The sequence below is a fragment of the Hyla sarda genome, chromosome 3 (assembly GCF_029499605.1).
Source record: "Hyla sarda isolate aHylSar1 chromosome 3, aHylSar1.hap1, whole genome shotgun sequence".
Lineage (NCBI taxonomy): Eukaryota > Metazoa > Chordata > Amphibia > Anura > Hylidae > Hyla > Hyla sarda.
The window spans coordinates 369,156,219-369,182,078 of NC_079191.1; the positions used below are offsets into that span (position 1 = coordinate 369,156,219).

General features: G+C 42.1%; 2 long non-coding RNA genes across 2 annotated transcripts in view; one reads left to right on the plus strand and one right to left on the minus strand.

Moving 5' to 3' along the window:
- The window catches only part of LOC130362775 (uncharacterized), a 79,689-nt gene extending 71,034 nt beyond the window's left edge, over positions 1-8,655 (minus strand). Inside the window, exon 1 of the long non-coding RNA XR_008891564.1 lies at positions 8,608-8,655. This is a non-coding gene — a long non-coding RNA (uncharacterized LOC130362775). The remainder of the gene's footprint in view (positions 1-8,607) is intronic.
- A 6,087-nt stretch (positions 8,656-14,742) lies between these two features.
- LOC130362774 (uncharacterized) overlaps positions 14,743-25,860 on the plus strand; it is a 40,418-nt gene continuing 29,300 nt past the window's right edge. Inside the window, exon 1 of the long non-coding RNA XR_008891563.1 lies at positions 14,743-15,139. This is a non-coding gene — a long non-coding RNA (uncharacterized LOC130362774). The remainder of the gene's footprint in view (positions 15,140-25,860) is intronic.

The following is a 25,860-nucleotide window of genomic DNA, read 5'->3' on the forward strand; positions in this document are numbered from 1 at the left end:
ACGACATTTACTACTCTATACCTTGGTGCTAGATAATCCAGGTCTCCTGTTCCTGTTGTGAAGCCGGGGGCCGAACTGGCAGATGCTTTGCACTGGTGTTTGGAGTGTGTACGGGGTGAGCTGTTTCCTCCATGCAGTTGCCTTTCTTAATGGTATGTTCCAGGGGCGGACACAGACAGCAGAGGGCCCCTGTGCAAAGAATATGCCTGGGCCCCCCCCCAGGTAATATGTTTGCTAGGTAAGTGGGTAGTACGTTTGCAAGTAGTACATTTGCTAGTTAGGTATGTAGAACATTTTCTAAGTAGGTAGGCAAGTAGTACATTTTCAAAACATATAGGCAGTTAGTAAGTTCAGTTGGTAGGGAGGCAGGTAAAAGGTTTGGTGCCAGGTAGGTAGGCAGGTATAAGTTTGGTTGGTAGGTGGGTAGCCACATAACATTTGGTGGGTAGGCCCTTAGTCCAGTGTTTTCCAAACAGGCTTTGGCTGTTTGGGCATGCTGGGAGTTATAGTTTTGCAACAGCTGGAGGCACCCAGGTTGGGAAACAATGGACTAAGGACCTACCTACCAAACCTGAGTGCCTCCAGCTGTTGCAGAACTAAAACTCCCAGCATGCCTGGACAGCTAAAGACTATCCGGGGAATGCTAGAAGTTGTAGTTTTGCAACAGCTGGAGGAGCCCAGGTTGGAAAATACTGACTAAGGAGGTGTTTTCAAAACAGTGTTTCTCCAGGTGGTCCAAAACTACAACTCCCAGCATTCCCGGACAGTCTATGAATAGTGAGTACAGCTCTGGAGTATAATACAGGATATAAATCAGTACATAAGTAATGTAAAGTGACCCTACATTCACCGCAATAGTGACATCTTGTACAACGGGTGGCACCCATTGTGCAAAATCTAACTATTGCAATAAATGAAGGGTCACTTTACATTACTTATGGTGGAAGCAGCAGGTCACTCACCTCGTCTCCTAAGGAAACTTTTAGATTCGACTGTTGTGATGCTCCTCAGGTTCTGTTATATGAATGGCGGCTCTGGAGTATAATACAGGATATAACTCAGGATCAGTACAGGATAAGTAATGTAATGTATGTACACAGTGACCTCACCAGCAGAATAGTGAGTACAGCTCTGGGGTATAATACAGGATATAACTCAGGATCAGTACAGGATAAGTAATGTAATGTATGTACACAGTGACCTCACCAGCAGAATAGTGAGTACAGCTCTGGAATATAATACAGGATATAACTATTATAATTACTAGGTTCACACTGAAAACTCTCCAGACAGCAATGCATTTCTGAGCGGATCAGCAAAAAGATCTGCACGGTCCTAGCGCCGCCCAAAGGGCTAGCTTCTGGAGATTCATCAATGTGAACCAAGCCTTATACATGTGAGAAGGGAATTATACATGTGAGCAGGGGATTATTATAATCCTCCACTCACATATATGTAACATCTCCCCATCACATGTATAATCTAATAATCTCCTCCTCACATTTATAATCGCAAAATCAGATTATACATGTGAGGAGGGGATTATACACATGTGAGGGGGGATTATACATGTGAAGAGGGGACTATACATGTGAGGAGGGGACTATACATGTGAGGAGGGGACTATACATGTGAAGAGGGGACTATACATGTGAGGAGGGGACTATACACATGTGAGGAGGGGACTATACACATGTGAGGAGGGGACTATACACATGTGAGGAGGGGACTATACACATGTGAGGAGGGGACTATACACATGTGAGGACGGGATAATATACATGTGAGGAGGGGACTATACACATGAGGAGGGGACTATACACATGTGAGGGGGGATTATACATGTGAGGAGGGGACTATACACATGTGAGGGGGGGATTATACATGTGAGGAGGGGATTATACATGTCAGGAGGGGATTATACACGTTAGAGGATTATTATAATCTTCCCCTCACATATATTTATCATCTCTCCCTCACATGTATAATCTGATAATCCCCTCCTCACATTGATAATCCCCTCACATATATAATATCATAATCAGAGTATATGTGAGGGGATTATACAGGTGAGGAGGGGATTATTATAATCCTCCCCTCACATATATGTATTATCTCCCCCTTACATGTATAATCTGATAATCCCCTCCTCACATTTATAGTCCCCTCACAAGTATAATCTCCTAATAAGATTACATGTGAGGGGGTAATCAGACTATACATGTGAGGGGAGGATTATAATAATCATTATTATCCTCCACTCACATGCATAATTATTTCCTCCCACCCCACACACAATCGCAACCCCCCCCCAATCCTCACCCCACCCCCCTGCCAAACAACCCCCTACCCCTCAACTCACATGTAATCCAGATGATATACCGGTCCATCTGGCGGTGAGTGACGCTGCAGCATGGAGGCCATGTGGGGGCTGTAATTCACTGATAGAGAGGAGTGGAGGACTCCTCTCTGCTCCGCTCCTCTCATCTCTATGATGCCCGCGGCCCGCCGTGACGTCGCACGTCACGTCAGCGGGCGTGACTATTTCCCAGGCAGCCACAGCGGTCCTGGGATAGTGGCTGCCTGTGGAAGATTGACGGCGGAGGCGGCAGCAATGAGTTAAAAAAAAAGGTAGCGGGCGGCGGTGGTGGTGGGCCCCCTCCCTCAGTCAAAAATTTTTAAGCCTGGCCCGCCTGTTTCCCAGCCCGCCTGTCATGACCAGAGCCCCGCGTGGGGCAAAAGGGGCTAGCTGCTTTTGGGCCCCCAGGAATGAGAGGGCCTGGGGAGCTGCCCCTTTTGCCCCGCGTTAAAGACGGGCCTGGCCCCAGCGGTCAGTGAGTGACTGTCACTCACTGACTCGCTAATAGCTTCAGTTCCGGCTGGGCCCCCCTGGCTCCTGGGCCCCTGTGCAGCTGAACAGGCTGCACATATGGTATGTCCGCCCCTGGTATGTTCATATGTAGTTTTTTGTGAGGCTCGTTGTGAGCTTCAGAAAAACTGCCATTTTTGAGGCAAAAAATTTGAAAGTTTTTAGCCATCTTCCTTTTTTTGTTTTGTTTTATTTTTAACACATTTTTGAGCAATTTTTTGGCCATGTTTTAAGCACTTGGTTAGCGGATGAAAAATCTGCAACAGGGCCCCATGTGCCAATTATAATACTGGTTTCTTATGGGGCAGATGTGCCTTGGGGCCCTCTTTAGGCACCAGGTCTCCAGTGTGATAGCTGCCTTTGCACCCTATATAATTACGCCCCTGAGGGCAGTACAATACATGTTATAGGGCAATAGTGTATTTTGCCACCAAGTTATTCATTGCATGTATGTACATCACTATTATAGTTGGCAATTGACTGGTTTACTTGACCCCAAGGGGAAGCCCGGAGGCAAATAACAGGCATTTTACACATAAAATGCCCATAATGACTGTCTTGGTGTTCCAGTGTGGCACCAATGCCCTACAGATCAGCACTGCCTTACTGGCATTGTAAGATGAATGTAGCTTTAACTTATGAAGACCCATGAGACACCATTATAAATTGAAAACATCGGAACCTGGGGGACTACAATATATTTCCCTTAATCTCTGTTTATGTTCCTTTTTGTTCTGTTCTAATTGGTAAAAAAAAATCTGTTGACCTAATTGTACTGTAAATTTGCATAAAGGAAAGAAAAATCTGAATAAACTATTAAAACAATGTCCCATTGGGAATTCGTAGGTGTCCTAGAAATTCAATAAGCATTGTTAATGTCTTACTAACATATTTTAATGGAACAAATGATAAGAGAATCTGAATTTCTACCAGGAAAACATAAAAATATTCAAGCAGAGACCAAATATTGTCCTTTGTGTAGATAATAATGTTCCATATACACTATACTTGATAACAGAATATCAGATGGCAATATGTTTAAGATGTTATTCAGATTATCATGGACATACTGGCGTGCATCTACTAAATTGGTGTTATTTACACATGTCTAAGTAAAGGAGGTAGTGGGAGAGATTTAGGACAAATTTCTCAAAAGGCACATGACTCAAAATAGATTTGGGTGGTTTTGTCTATTTGTCCAAGCCAATCTAATCTAAATTACAACTTTTTAACTTTTACCTGTAAAATGTGTCATTGCATTAGCCCAGAGGGTAAGCAGATGTTACTCTGGGGGAGATCGTCTAAATCCTGTAGTGCTATCCTTGTTACGGTTGTTGTTGCTCTTTTCACACTGACATGAGGGCTTGCACAGGGTTGTACCATGTTTTGGAGGTTGGCACAGTGATAAGGGGGCTGCATAGTAGGTGTCAGTGATAGTTTTTTCCATCTTGGGGTACACCCTGTAAGATGTCTGCCCGATGATGTTTGGGGTACCTTTGGTGTTGTGGTATACAAAGGAGGCCAGACAATGAGATAGCAGATTATGAAACAGTCTTAACTTGACAATATTACTCTTTTACAAATGGGAGACACAGTCACTTTAACAAGAGATCTAACTGGTATAGCTGGAGGAGTGATTGCCCTTATGAGGTGAGAAATATGTTAGGGTACCTGGAGATTTCAGTCTTAGCCCTAGCCTACACCGTGCCACTATTCCCTTGTGAGGTGAACAACTACTGGTGGCTTCCAGCTGTTCCCACAAAGTGTCTACTCTGTAGTGCCCACTGCGGGGTACAGTATTCTTAAAGATTGTAGTTGGGCAGTCACTTGGTCCTAGATCGCGACTGAAACTCTGGAAAGTCCTAGGGGAAGTTATGGGGCACATCTAAACCTTCTCCCCAAAGACTGTAAATCACTATATAGAAGAAAAGCAGAGCTTCTCATTGGACAGTACTTCTGGGTAAGCTATATGCTCTTGACATTCAAATCAAAAGGGGTTTGCTCACCTTTTCTTGTTGTGTAAGGGAAGCAACAGCCGTAGTAGCTTGTGCTGCAATAACGGTGCAGCCACCCGGTTGGTGAACTAGGTCTCAGCTCATTGCTGATGTTGGCAACATGAATCAAGTCCACAGAGGAGAGAAGAAAAAATACCGGGTTCTGATGGCACCAGTCATTGTTAAAATATGATGTAATCCAAGTGGTATTGATAAATAATATAGAAGAGTTGGAGAGGCTCTTGTCTGACTACCCACCAAATAAACCCGGGCTACCTAATTAGACACTTATACCCAAGGTGTCAGATTGTAGTTTGTCTGTAGAAATATATATATTAGGGCTCAGGGTTTGAGACAACTGGACAGGTTGTGTTTAAAGTAATATTTCAATTTATTGATTGTATATAATGTGACAATTGAATATTAGATAAAATGTAAATAGCAGCAACTGCGTCTCACAGGGCCCTTGTGTAGGCGCAGCACCAACTATTAAGAACTATAGCATATGTATAGTACAGTATATAAAATATAAAAATATACTTGTAAAAAATTATAAAAGATATAAAATAAGAATATAGAGACCACCATAAACATATATATAGAGAGGGATCTGGGTGGGAGAGTCTTAGTCCATCCTCTATGGTAAATAATCTCCTCTCATAAAAAAGTCCTGCTCATATAGACCGATTCTGGTATTGTGGTAACCAATGGCAACCATAAGGTTAGTAACCCGTAGCAACCGTTCTGATGAGTCCGGCTATTTAAGCACTTCAACGTTTAAGTAGAAGATAAACTTGATATTTGTAGACAATATTCAACATGAACAGCTAGTGTGCAGTCACTGTTAATATGCATGCATATTTGTATGATACTTTGTATCTCACCGCTCCCGGACACTGATGCGCTGGACTTCACGGGGATGCTGCGATCTCCTCCTGATGCGCTGTGTAATCCTGCAGTGTGTTAGCACTGAGTAGCTGTCTTGGTAAGCGGCAGCATCACCGGAGACTCGGCAGTCTCCCACAGTGGTGATGTTGGTAGATGGTGGGTTGCGGGTGGTGTTGTCGCAGCGGTTCTGCGGATGCGCACGTACATGTGCCGGTGGCGTCCTCGTGGCAGCGAGGCACGGATGTCTCCTTCACCGGGTGTCGGGTGATTGACAGTTTATTGTCCGGTATCGGACTGCTATTGACTTAAGCAGGGCAAATATACTGGTGGTCTCAATAGGTATTGAGGGGACGCTGGACGCGTTTCAGGACTCTCTCAGTCCTTTCTTCAGCAGCAAAGAAGCTGCTTTGCTGCTGAAGAAAGGACTGAGAGAGTCCTGAAACGCGTCCAGCGTCCCCTCAATACCTATTGAGACCACCAGTATATTTGCCCTGCTTAAGTCAATAGCAGTCCGATACAAAGTATCATACAAATATGCATGCATATTAACAGTGACTGCACACTAGCTGTTCATGTTGAATATTGTCTACAAATATCAAGTTTATCTTCTACTTAAACGTCGAAGTGCTTAAATAGCCGGACTCATCAGAACGGTTGCTACTGGTTACTAACCTTATGGTTGCCATTGGTTACCACAATACCAGAATCGGTCTATATGAGCAGGACTTTTTTATGAGAGGAGATTATTTACCATAGAGGATGGACTAAGACTCTCCCACCCAGATCCCTCTCTATATATATGTTTATGGTGGTCTCTATATTCTTATTTTATATCTTTTATAATTTTTTACAAGTATATTTTTATATTTTATATACTGTACTATACATATGCTATAGTTCTTAATAGTTGGTGCTGCGCCTACACAAGGGCCCTGTGAGACGCAGTTGCTGCTATTTACATTTTATCTAAGATTCAATTGTCACATTATATACAATCAATAAATTGAAATATTACTTTAAACACAACCTGTCCAGTTGTCTCAAACCCTGAGCCCTAATATATATATTTCTACAGACGTATTGATAAATAGTAGGTTTTTATTTAGCATGCCTTTACAACAAACGCGTTTCGGGATGCGTGCCACTTTTTCAATGTGAACAAGGCTGGTAGCATAATACACACTAGGTATCATAGGTATCCCTTTTATAGCGCATACCAAAAACATCATCAGGTGGCAAGACCAGAATAGGCATATGCTGATTACATCACATGTTGATAAAGTTATGGAAAGTAGAAAAATAAAAAGTGCATCGCAGATAGGCAAGCACTGATGACATCACATGTTGATAAAGCTATATAAAAGTACAAAAATAAAAAGTGCATCCCAGACACATTTGAGTTTCTATAAAAAAAATATACGAAGTGACCTATGAATTTACACATCCTAATGAAAGAAGCCCTGGTATGTGGAGCCGTGGGTGATTAACGGTATGTTCTAAGGGACTCGCAATACGAAAGTAAAAGATTGGCGGGCCGTTCTGAGTGACTTGCAAAGCGAATATAAGTAATTTGCGGGCCATTCTGAATGGCTCGCAATATAAACTGTACTAAAGGGGAGATGACAGAAAAGTTTGTAAATTCAGGTAGAAGACGTGCCGAGGGGAACCAGTAGATGTTTGTACTGATTTATAGAGAATATACATTTGATGGACATGACCGCTGGGGATATAACTGTGCATGTATTGTATCTGAATGTCAAAAGGTATTTACCTAATTTACTATGAAATCGTGCACTGTGCTGTAGTCTTCATTAAAAGCCAGGAGGCTAGACTTAGATTTCAATGAGCAATATTGTTCTTTTTCTGGCAGACAATGCCTGGTATGTATTTTGGGGAATCGGTAATTGTCTGAAGGTTTTAGTGTTTCTAAGGTATATGGAACAATTACAATTTCAGTATCCTGGAATATAAGGAAAGAATGAAGTTTCAGTATTCTGAAGCATATGGACCAGGCATAACCCCGTAAATAGAAACTCCCATAGGCTATGCACTGATTCTTTTTTATGCTTTGTACTAGATGGTTCATAATGGTATAATTGTCTCGATTTGTTTACTGGTAGGTATAGTAAGTGATGTTAGAGCAGATGATGCTGACAGGGAGAAAAACATCAGTATATATTTTCGATGCCGTCATTTAAGTCTTGTGGCGTCAGAGAGTTAATTTTAGAAATCCAATATGATTCTCTTTTTTCAGTTTCTCGAATCTATCGGCACTGCCTGCAGAGATCTTTTCTTTAGCAGTTACTTTAAAATCTGAAAAATCGCTGTTATGTTGCAGGTTGGAATGGCGTGACACACTGTTTTTCGTATTTGTGTGTTACGTTGTATCGATGTCCATTTTTCTGTTTCTTAACTGTTTTGATGTTTGTTCGATATACTGTAAATTACAGCTGCATTCAATCAAGTATATGACATAAGTGGAGCTGCAATCGATGTGGATTTTTATACAGAAAGTGTCTCCAATGTAACACACAAATACGAAAAACAGTGTCACACCATGTGCCAACCTGCAACGTAACAGCGATTTTTCAGATAACATAACATTTAAATTCAGCTCGAGAGGCTGCACTAGACCCCACTTTACTTCTCTCTCCACGGTGTTTGGGCTTAGAAAAAGCTCCTCCCATCTCTAGAAAGTTCCCTCTCAGGTGTATGTGTAGGCATTGTGCATAGGTAAAACATTTTGATCTCAGCCAAACCCTGCAGCATCATATTGGCAATACAAAACATATATACTGTAAGTATAACATTACATTATAAAAGGACAAAGCATGTGTAAAGCAAGGCATAACTTACTGTGAGCCAGCCAACAGGTCCCGGGGGTCCCAGTGGGCATGTTTACACTTGCAGTATGTTAGTACCAGTTTATTCCAAAACCTAACAGAAATAAATTAAAAAATAAGAGACACTGAATTTTTACCAAAAAGCAACTCCTAAAATGCCCATTAATAGACTATTAATCTAAAATAACATTTGTCTTATTGAACCCTAGAGGCCCCTGGAACAGTTTTCATATGTTTTCTTCATCTCACATTTTCTCTCATGATATCTCTGGCAGCCTAATAATCTTTACAGAAGTTCAGACAGTAATGGAAAAGGAATAGGCGGAATGTTGTCTAAATATTTAACTTACAGTGTCCACCTCTTAAATGATAACCAGATCTCCACATTTGTTCTGCATTCATGCTTAAAGGGGTACTCCGCCACCAGATCTCAATGTTTGTTCTGCATTCATGCTTAAAGGGGTACTCCGCCCCTAGGGGATAAGATGTCTGATCAGCGGCAGGACCCCCGCGATCTCGGCTGCAGCACCCCAGACATCCGGTGCATGGAGCGAACTTCCCTCCATGTCGGATGACTGGCGATGCGGGGTGGAGGCTCATGACGTCATGGTCACGCCCAGCTCTTGATGTCACGGGCATGCCCCCTCAATGCAAGTCCCCTTTAGGGCAAACTATTACCTCTTTTTGGGATGCTGTGGGCCTTTTGCTTCCCTTCTGATATTGACATAGTCAGTCAGATAAGACAGGGGAAAAGACTGCTGGGTAGAGAGGACCATTATATTATTATGTGCATGATATTTAGTTACAGTCACTGTAAACATGACAATCGGACCAAAATGTATAAGAACAGAAAGAGCTGCCGCAGTAGAGACCAAAGAGGCAAGTAGATTTTAACAGGTGGTAATTAGGCATATAAAATGCAGTGAAATGTGTACTTATCTGCACTTCTAGATCTCCTAAAATGAGGGAGATTTCTAGGATTTCCATAAAAAAAGGTAAGCCTCCTACAGACTGCTGCAATATGTCTCTGTACTGCATCTATGGCTGCCTGCATATAATAAAGCACCTAATCACACTGTTAGCCCCATGTGGGTGGCCATCATTGAGAGCAGTTGAAATAAAAACACTGAGACCAGGTAACAATGATATCTGGCGGATGCAATGGATGACCACAGCTTTTATTTTTTAACACTGCACATAAAAGGTATAAAGCATTCATCATATGAATGACCATAGGTGGCCCTTTAAAACCATATACAAAGATAATCAGACGGAACCAGTTGAATAGTAATAAGAAAGAGGCCGAATGCAGAAACGCATCCTGTTCTCCTGACATGTGAATAAAAGATTCACTCTTACTGCAGCTTTGGTGAGTGATGGGCCTCTTTCTTATTACTAGTGCTACATTGCCACATGCACCCCCACAATGGAAGTGCTGAACATACCTCTTGGAACCGGTTGAATGACCTCCGTTGATCAACTAGTTATCCCCTATCCTGTGAATAGGAGATCATTTTAAACTGTGGGAATACCTCTTCAAAAGGAACCTGTCATCAGTTTTATGCTGCCTGAACCACGTACAGCGTAAAACTGATGCAGGCATCACCAGTCCGGGACACTGAATTATTCTGATACACTCCGGCGTTTCAGAGTGATCAAAGTTTAAAAATGCTGTCAGGCCCGGGTAACTAGTCCTCAGGGCAGGGCCTGGCGGCTGCTCCCTTCCTGGCTGGCTTGAGTGACATGTCTCTCTCTATCCACAGATATACTATACACGGCCAAGGAGAAATTAGTCAATTAAGCCGGATGGGTTGAAAGCAGCCGCTGGGACCCGCTATGAGGGTTAGTTACCCTGGTGCCAATGAATTTTTTTTGACAGGTTCCCCTTAACAGCAATAATGTGGTCAGCCTGTCACCTGAGTTTAGGAGGACCTCCTATACTGACAGACCATATACTTATATATTTACATTTATATCCAGTGATGCCCCTACATGCCTAATTAATATTACCACACCATAACCATTATTAGTACCCCTATAGAGTATATCAGTGGTTACAGTGCAGTTATATCCAGTGATGCCCCTTCACACTGACTAAATAATACCGCCATACCATAACCAGTATTATTACCACTACAGACCAAATATGTGATTGTATTGCAGTTATATCCAGTGATGCCCCTGGAGATAGTAGCCCTCCTGTAGGTAGTTTGCCTTCTGTAGGTAATTTGTCCCCTGTATATCGGACCCCCTGTAGGTAGTATACCCCCTGCATGTAGGAACCCCCTGTAGATAGTTTGTACCCTGTATATAGGAGCTCAGCCCCTTATGGTAGTTTGCTCCATATGTATATATATATATATATATATATATATAGATATATAACCCCCTGTAGCAACTGTGCCCCCTATAGATAGGTCCCCTTTTAGGTGTTACTCTCTTGTAGGAAGTTTTCCTCCTATAGGTAGACCCTTTCCTGTATATATAGGTTCCCTTATAGGTAGTTCCCTCATTCATGTGGTAGTTCCCCCCTTTGCATATAGGTAGTTTCTAACCGCCTTTATATAGTTCACCCCTGCATATAAGTGACCATATAGGTTGTTCCCCCACCCCTGTTGATAGTTCCCCCCCTGTATATAGATAGTCCCCCCATAGGCACTTTCCCAGGCACTTCCGGTTTACAAGTTACACACGTCTATTATAGAGAACAAGATTTGCTGGATAACCTCTTTAACCTTTGGCGACCTTAGGCTTCTTCACAACTTCTTTCTCAAACTTGTCGACAGCCACCAATCCAATGGTCAGTAAGTAAAAAAAAGTCTATATATTCCTGCCTCAAAATGTTTTCCTTCATATCCTCCAAGAAATAGGAACCCAGTGGAGGAACACTACACAAATATGTGTCCCTGAAACAGGCCTGGTGCAAGGAATTTTGCCACCCTAGGCGAAAGCTAATTTTGCCGCCCCTTGACCCCGCCCATTGGCTCCACCATTTGACATGCCCCACCTTATTACTGGGCTGACACACTGTTAGAAACCTCCTCCTCATGTAATTACCTTACTACTGGGGTGACACCCTGTAACAATCCTCCTCCTTATTTAATCTTCTTACTACTGGGGTGACACACTGTAACAATCCTCCTCCTCATGTAATCTTCTTACTACTGGGCTGACACACTGTTAGAAACCTCCTCCTCATGTAATTACCTTACTACTGGGGTGACACCCTGTAACAATCCTCCTCCTTATTTAATCTTCTTACTACTGGGGTGACACACTGTAACAAACCCCCTCCTCATGTAATCACCTTACTACTGGGGTGACACCCTGTAACAAACCCCCTCCTCATGTAATCTTCTTACTACTGGGGTGACACACTGTAAGAAACCTCCTCCTCATGTAATTACCTTACTACTGGGGTGACACCGTGTAACAAACCCCCTCCTCATATAATCTTCTTACTACTGGGGTGACACACTGTAACGGTCCTCCTCCTCATGTAATCACCTTACTACTGGGGTGGCAGGGTTTTACTGGATGGGTGGGTGCTTCGGAGGCTGGCTAACTTTATTGCTGCAAGCAGAGCGGTGCCCCCATCAGGAGTACGCTCTAGACGGCTGCCTGTTTTGCCTATAGGCAGAGCCCGCCCGGCCCTGAAACCTGTGACCCGTGGAGTATGAGTGGATGTACAGGCCTCAGCAGTTTTTGCGAAGGGCATGGCAGTAGACAAGAGTCTCACGACCATATTTACTGCATTGGGGCTAAAGTAGCTAAATCAGTGGTCTCGAACTGTGTCCCCCAGACTTTGCAAAACTTTAACTCCCAGCATGCCCAGACAGCCAACGGCTGTCTGGGCATGCTGGGAGTTAAAGTTCTGCAACATCTGGAGGGCTACAGTTTGAAACCACTAAGCTAAATTGTTGGGATTTACAACAAGGATATAAACAAAAATATATATTTTTACTGAATAGAATATGAAACTTACAATAAGCAAATAAGAACAGATGCATTATTTCACAAAAAAACATTAAGAAATATATAGCCCCTGAAAAATCTTCAGCTAACGTCAAAGATAATGGTCCAGAGAACGTGCGTGATGTTTTAGTTATTTTATTCTGGAGCGAAGGGAAAATGGAATCTGCTTTTGTTAAATGTCAAAGCCATAAAGTCAGAATATGTGAGGGATGAATGTAACCTGCTGGTTGTAAGGGAAAGGATCTCCTTTGTAAGCAAGGAGCATAGTGGTTTATGTAAATGTCTTGTGAGAGCTTTTCTTTATAGTATAATTATGTTGATGAATAAAGCGTGGCACGGACGGATCTCATTCCATGCGTGTTTTTTTCATTTTTTTTTTTAAAGTATTTTCTTCATTATTTATCATCTTTGAAATTCTCTGTAAATGTTATTCCTTTGTGAAGAATTTTTATAATGGAGAACATAGAATTAGAATTGGCCAAACGTTTTAAAAGACAGAAGTATACAGTGGTCCCTCAACTTACGATGGTAATCCGTTCCAAACGGACCATCGTTTGTTGAAACCATCGTATGTTGAGGGATCCGTGCAATGTAAAGTTTAGGACAGTGGTCTACAACCTGCGGACCTCCAGATGTTGCAAAACTACAACACCCAGTATGCCCGGACAGCAAACGGCTGTCCGGGCATGCTGGGAGTTGTAGTTTTGCAACATCTGGAGGTCCGCAGGTTGAAGACCACTGGTATTGGAGGTTATACTCACGTGTCCCCGCCGCTCCGGACCGTCACCGCTCGTCACCGCTGTCCTGGATGTCGCCTTCCATCGATGTCGTTGCGTCCCCGAGGTGTCCCCGATGCTCCGGCAAGTCCTCTGCTTCCCCCGGCATCCTCGCTCTCCGTTGCCGTCATCACGTCGCTATGCACGCCGCTCCGATTGGATTACGGGACGGCGTGCGCAGGGACGTGATGACGATGATGGAGAGTGCCGATGATGCAGTGGATCCCGAAGAGGACGCGCCTGAGCCCCGAGGACAGGTAAGTGATCATCAGCGGACCACACAGCGCACTGTAAACAGCTATCCGGTGGCAGCTGAAGCAGTCAGCGCTGCCGGATAGCCGTTTATGCGATGGCCCCGACATACAAAAGCATTGTATGTTGATGCTGCCTTCAACATGCGATGGCCTCTGAGAGGCCATCGTATGTTGAAATGATCGTATGTCAGGGCCATCGTAGGTCGGGGGGGGGGGGGGGGGTCACTGTATTGTTTTCATCTAAGACCAAAATCTGAATTTTCACCTAGGAATGGCAAACCAGCTGTGCATTCTTGAATAGTAAACAATTTGTATTAAAGCATATTAGAAGCTAATATATAAAGCCTTAAAGGGGTACTCTGGTGTAAAAAAAAAAAAAAAAATATATATATAATTAACTGGTGGCAGAAAGTTAAACAGATTTGTAAATTACTTCTATTTAAAAATCTTAACCCTTCCAGTACTTATCAGCTGCTGTATACTACAGAAAAAGTTGTGTAGTTCTTTCCAGTCTGACCACAGTGCTCTCTTTTTCCATCTCTGTCTGTCTCAGGAACTGTCCAGAGCAGGAGAGTTTTGCTATGGGGATTTGCTACTACTCTGGACAGTTCCTGACACAGACAGAGGTTTCAGCAGAGAGCACTGTGGTCAGACTGGAAAGAACTACACATCTTCCTCTGTAGAATACAGCAACTGAGAAGGCTGAAGGCTAAAGATGTTGAACTTTTTGGCCCCAGTTTATTTGAAAACATTTGCTTTCCCCCGGTGCACCTCTTTAATCCTGACAAGAAGGTATCGATTCTATAAAATGGACCACCAATAGTTAATAGGCTGACACCTTGAGCTAAAGCCTTGGCTCTGTACATTGGTTATGGTGAACCTGCTTTGCAGTGACCTGGTGCCACCATTACAAACAATGTATGGATGTAGCACCTGTATATTAATTTTTTCAGAGCCATGGCTGGGCCAATCAGCGGACTGTCGGGGCTACTAAGTGTTGGCACCCCAATGAAAGAAAGCCTTTTGAAACAATTTCAACATTTCACAGTTTTTATTGCACGCTAAAGACCTGTAAAAATATAGTTTTTATTTGCGGAATGTAGCGTTGTGTTTCTCAGCATTTCTTGCTACTGGGCCTTTAACTGTTGTGTAAGAGTTGTGTTTTCCACTGTAGGAACTGGTGAGTAGCCATGGTAACAGTCCTCAGCCAATCGGCACAATTTAGCCCTGCCTCCACCCTAGTCCCCTGGGACAGGGAGGGGTCCAGCTATTTTAGATATGTCTGCTTTTTACCAGAAGTGAGAAAACATCTCCCACAGCGTCGTCCTGCTCTCATACCTTAATTAGAGTAGGCCTCAAGTGTTGTCAACCTGTTGACTGTTCCAGAGTAGCTGAACTTTGTGAACACGGATACCACTGCCAAGGTTATGTCAAGTCATTGGGCCCATTAGCAAGTTGGATCTGGGTGGGGGAATCCTCAGGGCCACGTCCATCACCATGACTGGCTTGAGTCCAGAGCCACTCTGCCTGATGCTTTCAAGTAAGTGGCGTCAAGGCTTACACCCTATGAAATGTAGTTGAGGAAGAGGGACCTTTCCAATTTCCACATATTTCCCTTGTGAAGACCCCGTGGAGGTATGCACGACTAAAGGAACCCTGTCTGTTAAGAATCCAGGTTGTGCCAGTTATCTCCAATCATCCACAGTCAAGTCTGTCAAGTGTCACCAGTCAGCCACTATTGAAGAGATTTATCAAAACCTGTGCAGAGAAAAAGTTGACCAATTGCCCATAGCAACCAATTAGATAGCTTCTTTCATTTTTAAAAGGGCCTCTCAAAAATGAAAGAAGTTATCTGATTGGTTGCTATGGGCAACTGGTCAACTTTTACTAACAAGTATAGAAAAGAAAGCCCCCAAAAGTTTTGCCCCCACAAATAATTTTAATTTGTTTCACTGTAGATTTAGCAGTAAAATAAGTGACATAATTATAAAGTACAATTGGTGATGCAAAAAACAAGACCTTATATGGGTCTGTAGGTAAAAAAAATTTAAGCATTATGGCTATTCGACGCCTAGGAGGAAAAAACGAAATAAAAAAATAAAAAAATCCCTCTGTCCTTAACCCCTTAAGGACCAAGCCCATTTTAACCTTAAGGACTAGGCCAATTTTATTTTTGCATTTTCGTTTTTCCTCCTCGCCTTCTAAAATCCATAACTCCTTTATATTTCTATCTACAGACCCATATAAGGGCTTGTTTTTTGCATGAACAATTTTACTTTGTAATGAAACCTCTCATTTTACCATAAAATGTACGGCAAATCCCCATGTGTTCTTTATTCTTTGGGTCAATATGATTAAAATGATACCCATGGCTAGATACTTTTATATTTTTGTACTGCTTAAATAAAATCTAAAACTTTTTGTACAAAATCAGCAATCTAAAATCGCCCTATTTTGACAACCTATTACTTTCTCATTTTTCCATATATAGGATGGTATGAGGGCTCATTTTTTTGCGCCGTCATCTGTGCTTTTTATCGATACCACATTTGCATATATTAAACTTTTAGATCATTTTTTATTATTTTTTTTAATATAAAATGTGACAAAAAAAGCTGCATTTTTGGACTTTCTTTATTTTTTACATTTACACCATTCACCGTACGGGATAATTAACATTATATTTTGATATTACGGACATTTACGCACACGGCGATACCAAATATGTTTCTATAAAAAAAATTACGCTTTTTGGGGGTAAAATGGGAAAAATGGAAATTTTCATTTTTATTGGGGGAGGGGATTTTTCACTTTTTTTTTACTTTTTATTTTTACATTTTTCACCTTTTATTTTACACTTTTTATGTCTCCATAGGGGACTATCTATAGCAATCCTTTGATTGCTAATACTGTTCAGTGCTATGTATAGGACACAGCACTGCTCTGTATTATCGGGGATCTTCTGCTCTGGTCTGCTCGATCTCAGACCAGAGCAGGAGACTGCCGGAGCAAGGTGAGGGGACCACCGGCTGCCATGCTTGATGATCGGATCGCCGCGGCAGCGCTGCAGGCGATCCAGTCATCCATTCAAAGGGCCGCACTGCCGCAGATGCCATGATCTGTATTGATCACGGCATCTGAGGGGTTAATGGCGGACATCCGCACGATCGCGGATGTCGGCCATTACCAGCGGGTCCCCGGCTGCTACTTTATGACATGTAAATGTACGTCCTGCTGCTGCCAAACCAGGACGTACATTTATGTCCGTGGTCATTAAGGGGTTAAAGCGCAACTGTCAGGAGTTTTTAGCCCCCCAGACTACTACAATGTTGTTACAGATGTCCCTAACAGGAGTGTAACCATACCTTTATGGGTTTTCCTCCTTCTTTTATAACTTATCAAATACATTTATCCAGCGGTCTGGCACAGTCGGATAGGCGGGGCTTGGGGTTCGCAAAGTGCCGCTGCCACGCCAATCCTCTCCTTTCAGCGTTGGCATCGCTGTGTAGTAAGATGCAGCGCATGCACCCCTCCCTTCCTCTAGTACTGCCCCTGCGCAGTAAGCGCATAGGCAGCGGGAGTGAGTGCTCTGTCAATGCAGGGCGGTGGCGCACGCAAGCATGCGCTGTGGATCCCATTGCTGAAAGGAGAGGATAGGCATGGCGGCGGCGGGCTGTGCGAACTCCAAGCCACGTCTATCCGACTGTGCTAGACTGCTGGATAAATGCATTTTATAAGTTATAAAAGAAGGAGGAAAACCCAGAAAGATATGGTGACACTCACGTTATGGACATCTGTAACAACGTTGTAGTAGTCTGAAGGGAGGGGCTAAAAACTCATGACAGTTGTGCTTTAAGGGGTAATTATACAGAATTTACTCTATGGTATTAAACATCATAGAGTCTTCTAATTATATAGAAAATCAAACGTTCTTCCAAATATGGAGAATGATCATTTATATGTTTGACACTGAAGAAATAGAAAAAACAAACTGTCAATGAAAAACTCAATATTGCGTTGACATGGCAGAGCTAATTAAGCGAGGTGTAAAAATCACATATAGCCGTCAATACTGTAGTGAGTCCCCCAGGAGTCAGACCTACAAACCATGAAACAGACGTACTGTAATTGTGACATACATCATCTGGTTCTTATGTAAATTGACTGATGATCGTTTTACTCTTTTACTAATTATTATGGTTTTCTGTGTCGTCTTTTATAGAAGACTTTGGTCTCTAAATGCCATCATGGTTTTCTTTTTCTTCTTTGTGCAAGAGCTTTGTTGACTTTGGGTTTAAATTATTTTTTTTTTCCGGTTAAAGTTGCCTAAATGATTTGAAGTGCACTAAAATAGTGGCAGATAATTTAACACATTTTTTATGAAAACAACATCTGATTTTTTATCAACAAAATTATTTATTAAATTGAGAGGAAAAATATGGATTGGGTGGCTGCTCACTAATATAAACATGTTGAGTCTAGACCAAGGTGACCGAGGTACTGAGTTGCACTATACCCAAAAGTCCCAAAAAAGAAGGAATTTAGACCTCAAGGTGTAAACTTATTACTCATTAAAATGTAACCTTCTAATTATGGAAATGCAGAGGAATAAGATGTAGCTGGTTTAAATTTAAATAAAATATGTGATTTATTAAATAAATATCAATAATAACACTTAGTCTGGTATCTGTGCGGGGCCCTTACTACAGAGCCAGTAAAATTAGTTAAAAAAAACATTAAAACATGGTATCAATGCCAGTATTTTTAAAAATCATTATAGCAATTACATTTACATAGTATGCCACCTTTGTATTGTGTCTCAGTTATAGATTTTTATAGACACGTATGATTAGATCCGATGATGTAGTCTATGCAAAAAACTCCAAATAATAATCCTGTGTGCCAGTAATTAAACTAAGCCGAGTTGCGATGTGAGCGCTGGATGATGCAAAAGTTATAGTATAATTGCGCACTGTCCCATTATGGGGATGTGGCCTTTAGCGGAGGGTATGCGATACAGGTTGGCATGGGCTGTGCCCGGCTTGTATGTACAATGTACCTGTTTCCAGTTGCTCCACGAACTGCAGAGGGATGCAGACTTCTCCTGCTGCAAGGTGGCACGGCATTGCGTCCGGTTTGCTGTAACGGAATCCTGGCAGGCAGGAGTGGTGAGTGCAGACCTTGTCAGCTGCGTCCTCGTGTGGCAGTTGGCGGCTTTCAAGCACGTGGTGAACCTTGCAGTGATCTCCAGATGCGGGGACTCCAGCGCTTGCAAGGGATCAGAGTGCAAATGTGCAATAGGTATATTCAATAGCGATGTGGTGGCAGTACTGGACTGTGTGCTGTGATGGGGAAGCCAGATGCGTTTTGGGGGGGGGGGGGGTCCTCCTTTCTCAATGCCTTAGTATGCATGTCCCTGGCATGGTGGGCTTTTATAAAGTGCCTTTCCAATTGGCATTCAGTTCAAGGTGTTGCAAAGTGGTTGCAAAATGTGGTAAGAGTCCTGTTAGAACGGATTAGGGATTGCATAATATACATAATGGCAGTGATTATACTGGATAAAATGTCGCAATGCTGGACATGACAATGAAAGTATCATAGAATAAGGTAATAAAATGCATTAAAATAGTAGCATATGGGTATCAACCAGCCAAAGCTTATAAGTCTCAAGAATAAACTATAAGAGAGCAGGGTTTGGATGCATGTGTCAATGTCTTCTGAGGGGAAATTCTAAATATGTTCTGAACTAAATGTGAATAGGAGTGGAATACTAATGCTAGTAAATGCTAGAAAATAAAAAATAAACAGAAAAAATAGAAATAAAAATAAAACGGATATAGAATAAAATAAAAAGTAAAAACATAATAGATAAAAAAAAACAAAAGAATTTAATAAAATACATTTTTTTAAATATTTCAATTAGAAATAAAGATAGAAATGGCAGTGAAAAATGGGGACATGGGAATGCATATACCGTATATTGCATGTTTGTATAAATGTATTACAAATATGGGAGTACTGCTAATATTTCATAAAAAGGTTAACAGTGGAGATTGTGTAGGGTCCAAAACCCATGTGCCATATTATTGTAAAAAAATAAAAAGATAATTGGGGAATCACATTGACAAATAAATATGAAAAAATGCAAAAATGTTAATCACTAAACGAAAAATGAAATGGTCTATAATTACTTATTCAATTACTTCTGTTGACTTGCTGGAAGATCTTCCCTGTGGGCTAGGGCCTGGACTAGTGCTTGGACAGAGTCCGGGCGGCCCTAGCCCACAGGGAAGATCTTTCAGCAAGTCCAACAGAAGTAATAGAATAAGCAATCATAGACCATTTCATTTTTCGTTTTGTGATTAACATTTTCGCATTTTTTCATATTTATTTGTCAATATGATTCCGCAATGATCTTTTTTTTTTTTTTTTTACAATAATGTGGCACATGGGTGTTGGAACCCTACACAATCATCAGACTGGTAACCTTTTTACGAAACATTAGCAGTACTCTCATATTTGTAATACATTTATTCAGACATGCACTATCTAGGCATTCCCATGTCACCATTTTTCGCTGCCATTTCTATCTTTATGTGCATGTCTTATTTAAATTTTACATTTTTTTTATCAATTATTTTTTACTTTAAATTTTATTCTATTTCCATTTTATTTTTATTTCTATTTTAATTTTTTATTTTCTAGCATTTACTAGCATTAGTATTCCACTCCTATTCACATATAGTTCAGAACATATTTAGAATTTCCACTCAGAAGACATTGACACATGCATCCAAACCCTGCTCTCTTATAGTTTATTCTAGAGACTTATAAGCTTTGGCTGGTTGATACCCATATGCTACTATTTTAATGCATTCTGTTACCTTATTCTATGATACTTTCATTGTCATGTCCAGCATTGCGACATTTTATCCAGTATAATCACTGCCATTATGAATATTATGCAATCCCTAATCCGTTCTAACAGGACTCTTACCACAGTTTGCAACCACTTTACAACCACCTTGAACTGAATGCCAATTGGAAAGGCACTTTATAAAAGCCTACCATGCCAGGGACATGCATACTAAGCCAATGAGAAAGGGCCCCCCCCCCCCCAAAACACGTCTGGCCTCCCATCACAGCACACAGTCCAGTACTGCCACCACATCGCTATTGCATATACCTATTGCACATTTGCACTCTGATCCCTTGCAAGCGCTGGAGTCCCCGCATCTGGAGAACACTGCAAGGTTAACCACGCGCTTGAAAGCCGCCAACTGCCACACGAGGACGCCGCTGACAAGGTCTGCACTCACCACTCCTGCCTGCCAGGATTCCGTTACAGCAAACCGGACGCGGTGCCGTGCCACCTTGCAGCAGGAGAAGTTGGCATCCCTCTGCAGTTCGTGGAGCCAGCGCACTGTAAAGACACCTCTAGCGACGATCTGCATCTGGAAGCAGGTACTCTGTACTTACAGGCCGAGCGCAGCCCCTGCCAACCTGTATCGCATACCCTCCGCTAAAGGCCACGTCCCCATAATGGGACAGTGCGCAATTATACTATAACTTTTGCATCATCCAGCGCTCACATCGCAACTCGGCTTAGTTTAATTACTGGCACACAGGATTATTGTTTGGAATTTTTTGCATAGACTACATCATTGGGTGTAATTGCTATAATGATTTTTACAAATACTGGCATTGATACTATGTTTTAATGTTATTTAACTAATTTTACTGGATCTCTAGCTAGGGCCCCGCACAGATACCAGACTAAGTGTTATTATTGATATTTATTTAATAAATAACATATTTTATTTAAATTTAAACCAGCTACATCTTATTTCTCTGTGTTTCCATAATTGGAAGGTTAAATTTTAATAAGTAATAAGTTTACACCTTGAGGTCTGAATTCCTTCTTTTTTGGCTATTATACATTTTTTGGCACTTTTGGGTATAGTGCAGCTCAGTACCTCAGTCTAGACTCAACATGTTTATATTAATGAGCAGCCACCCAATCCATATTTTTCCTCTCAATTAAATAAATAATTTTGTTGATAAAAAAATCAGATGTTGTTTTCATAAAAAATGTATTAAATCACCTGCCACTATTTTAGTGCATTAGTGTTATTATTGATATTTATTTAATAAATCACATATTTTATTTAAAGGAAATCTGTCACCAGTGTCATCTGCACTAACTTGTTGGTACAGACAGGTAGTGCAGGTGACACTGGTGACAATGGTACTTACCTTGTCCCGTTCTGTGGCGGAGATTTCCTGTGATCTCCTGTCCATTAGCTTCACTCCGGGGACGCGTCTTGGGGCACGGGTGGAGCTTACTGACATCACTGCTGCTGTTCTCACACAGCAGGACCCAGCAGGGAGCAGCAGCTGTGACATCACTAAGCTCTGCCCATGCCCCAAGCCGCTGCTGTTCTCTGCTGGGTCTCACTGTGAGAGAACAGCAGCGTGACATCAGTAAGCTCCCCCGTGCCCCAAACCGGGTGCCCAGAGCGAAGCTAATGGACAGGAGATCCCCACCACGGAACTGGACAAGGTAAGTACCGTTGTTACCAGGGTCACCTGCACTACCTGCCGATACCGACAGGTTAGTGCAGGTGACACTGGCGACAGATTTTCTTTAAATTTAAACCAGCTACATCTAATTTCTAAGCATTTCCATAATTGGAAGGTTACATTTCAATAAGTACTAGGTTTACACCTTGAGGTCTGAATTCCCTCTTTTTTGGTTATTATTTATTAAATTGAACAAATAAGCTGTAAATGTATTGTGCTTTTTTCTGCAACTGAGAGTATGATTTAGGGTCTGTTCACACAGGTGTTATGGCTCTTGCTGTGGAGAAATATTGACCAATATAATGGATAATCTCCTTGTTTTTTTATGGATCATCAGGATTCCTTTTCTATAAGAAAGAATAACACAATAATAAACTGCTGCTGTTTTGTCTCTTTGGTTAGTATTGTTGGCTTGCTTGGGTCCTGAGTTTAAATCAGCATTTGAGGGGCTTTCCTCCTGGGTACACCTACCGTTCGGAAGTTCAGAAATTCAGATTTTGAGCTCCATTCGGGATAGACACTGATGTAAGTGATTAAACTGTAGATCCAAAGGATAGGGGATAAAATGTCTGATCGCGGGGTCCCGCCTCTGGGGACCCCCCCCCGCTATCTCGGCTGTGGCACCCCAGACATCCAGTGCACAGAGCGAACTTCGCTCTGTGCCGGATGACTGACGATGCAGGGTGGAGGCTTGTAACATCACGGTCACGCCCCGCTCGTGATGTCACAACCATGCCCCCTCAATGCACCCTCCCATAGACTTGCTTTCAGGGGGCGTGGCCGTGACATCAAGAGCGGGGCGCGGCCGAAAGTTGCAGAGCTTATTACTAGGCAATGATTAATACATGACTAGATGTCCCCATTTATTTACTATGTTTCTGTCATTATTATGTGATCATCCTATTATATACATTACCCAACCGTAACGTATAGACTTTTGCGTTGGGCTTCTCACATATTAATCACCATTGTAATTCTCAAATATTCCCCACTGTAGGATAACAAAGCAATAATCATCTGTGACCAGCTAATGATGAGATATGACACTAGAGCCAAGGCTTTACTCCTCTATTCTTCATGGTCAATGGTGACATTTTAATTTTGCTTGTAAACCAGGGAATGCAATGCCACCGTGTAACATGTTTACAGAACAACAGCTAATACATCAAATTTTTGAAAGAGCGTTTGACCTTTTACAGCTCACAATATGCCACAGGGAACATTGGGTGGTGTCATATTTGAGTCATTGCATTGTAGTTTATTCTTTATAATTAGGCAAAGCCACTGGCAATATAAAGACATTCCAGTTCTTTAGGAAAAAATCTTCTGCTATACAGTGTTATAGTCTTCTAACGCACAATGAGATACAAACTGAAGTGTGTAACAGGAATGCAATTGAAAAATAGGTTTTGTGAGAAAAATAAATGGTGGTATCTGGTGCAATATCACCAGGAATTGTGATATAAACTATTACCAGCAAGTCAGAATGTTGGCTACAAACTTCAGATTTACATGGCCTCATGGGTTGGAACATTCCGGCTTCCATCTGGCATTAATAGCTCCAAAGACTGACCTATGTTTATGTTTACAATTTCATGGAGGCCAAGAGAATCCCAATGGATGTGGGGCTGGGTTCATAAGTATTTACGTCAGTGTTTTGGATAGTACTTTTTCAGTATTTATTACAACAAACTCCAGTTGATGTGAGGCTATATACATATTCATGCCCCACTATAACATGCCACTAAATCATTGGACACTATATATTTAGGGTGACTCCTACTTTACTTGTATACCGAGAGATGAGTCAACTACCACAATAATATTAAAACAAATATCTTTATTATAACTTTTAAAAATACACAGTACTTAAAATACTTGTGAAATTGGCAGAAATCTGGGTGGCCAGCAAAAGTTGCATATAATAATGTAATTAAATTAATATAAAAAGGTATACCAAATATGGGGTATGCAAGAAAAATAACAGTAACAATATATGCAAACAATTGTATTATCACACACTATAATAAACCTTCATAGTAGAGACAGTGGGGGACATGTATCAAAGATTTTACCCCTGTTTTGTGTGTATTTTTTTGCGCAACATTTTGCGCAAGCCTTTTTTTTTGCTCATTTTTTTGCGCACGTTTTGGTAGAGCATGTCCTCCAGATGTGGCTGAATCCGGGTACCTTGGAGTGACATCTATAGTGCACATGGATTCATTACCTGCATTCTTTTCCTTTGCACCAAAAATTTTGACACAAGTGCGTCTTTTTCCCAGCAAATATAAGCCAACTTTAACTGCACGTAGCGAAATCCTTTCTATTTCTGAAGGAAAGTTCTACTAAGGAACCACCAGAATGTTTTTACTTTCCTATCTCAATTCCTCCTTTGGTTGCTTTATATTTTTACTCCTTGGTTATTCCAAAGCACTTTTAAAATAATTTGCATATAGAATATTTGTTTACAGTTAAGTTATTCATTAGATCACTTGTATATTGGTTTTGTTATTTTATGATCCAACAATTTAATACATTTACATAGGAAATGTTTGATTACTTATCATTGAACAAGCTCCGTCACATTAAAACAGCTTTGTAATCCACTTAACACTGTAGATCATTCTCCTTTTATTTTTACAATTTACTGCTTTCCGTTATACTTTTCCCCAGCACCCGGTAAGATGGTGGCTATCACTGATAGCCAGCCATCTTACCATGTGACCATGGGGGGGTTTCATCCCCCCCCCCAGCGATCGCTGCTATCAGCTAGTCAAATCTGACTAGCTGATAGCAGCGTTTCGCTATGAGAATACTTAGCAGCGCGGTGTGTGAGTCCGGATCATGGGGATCGGGACACACACCGCTCTGCTAAGTGTCCCTTACCCGTCCCCCCGCGTCACTTACCCGGCCATGTGGTGTCCTGAGCAGTCCCCGTGCGAGCGGCGTCCTCCAGGCGGTCACGGGGGTGGTGCGTCCCCGCGGTGAGTTTGCAGCAGCAGGGCGTCATCTTCATTGGCAGCAGTGAGATCGCCGTAAAGCGATCTCACCGCTGCCTCTGGGAGTTTCAAAACTGCAACTCCCAGCATGCCCAGACAGCCTTTGGCTTTCTGGGTATTAGGATTGCCACCCTGCCGGTATTTTACCGGCACAGCCGGTATTTTCATCTATATTCTGGGCTGTGCCGGTAAGTTTGGATGAAAAATACCGGCCATGCAATGGCCGGTATTTTTCATTTACTGACAGGGGCGGACTGAGCAGCATCCCCAGAAGAGCACTTCTTTCATGACCGGCAACTACATTTTGCCTGTGACCTGCAGACTGCCGCACTACAGTTTCAGCCCCCGACACAAAGCCCACTGACTGTTGGGCCGTACAATGCCCAGGTCTGACACCACCAGCCTGTGACAGGGAGAGCTCCGTGCGATGACAGGAAGAGACTGTACAGTGCTGGGGAGGGGGAATGCACCTCCTGTCTCCTCTCTCCCCCTCCCCCACCTTCTCTCTGCCGTGCAGTCCTACAACCCTCCATAGGCAGAGCAGGGAGGGGAGAGGAGGAGAGGCCGTGTATCCTGTCTCCTTGTGCTGCGCAGGGCGGGTGAGTGTCAGTGTTTATATGTGTCTGTGTATATGTGTCTGTGTGTATGTGTGTCTGTGTATACAGTATATGTGTGTGTG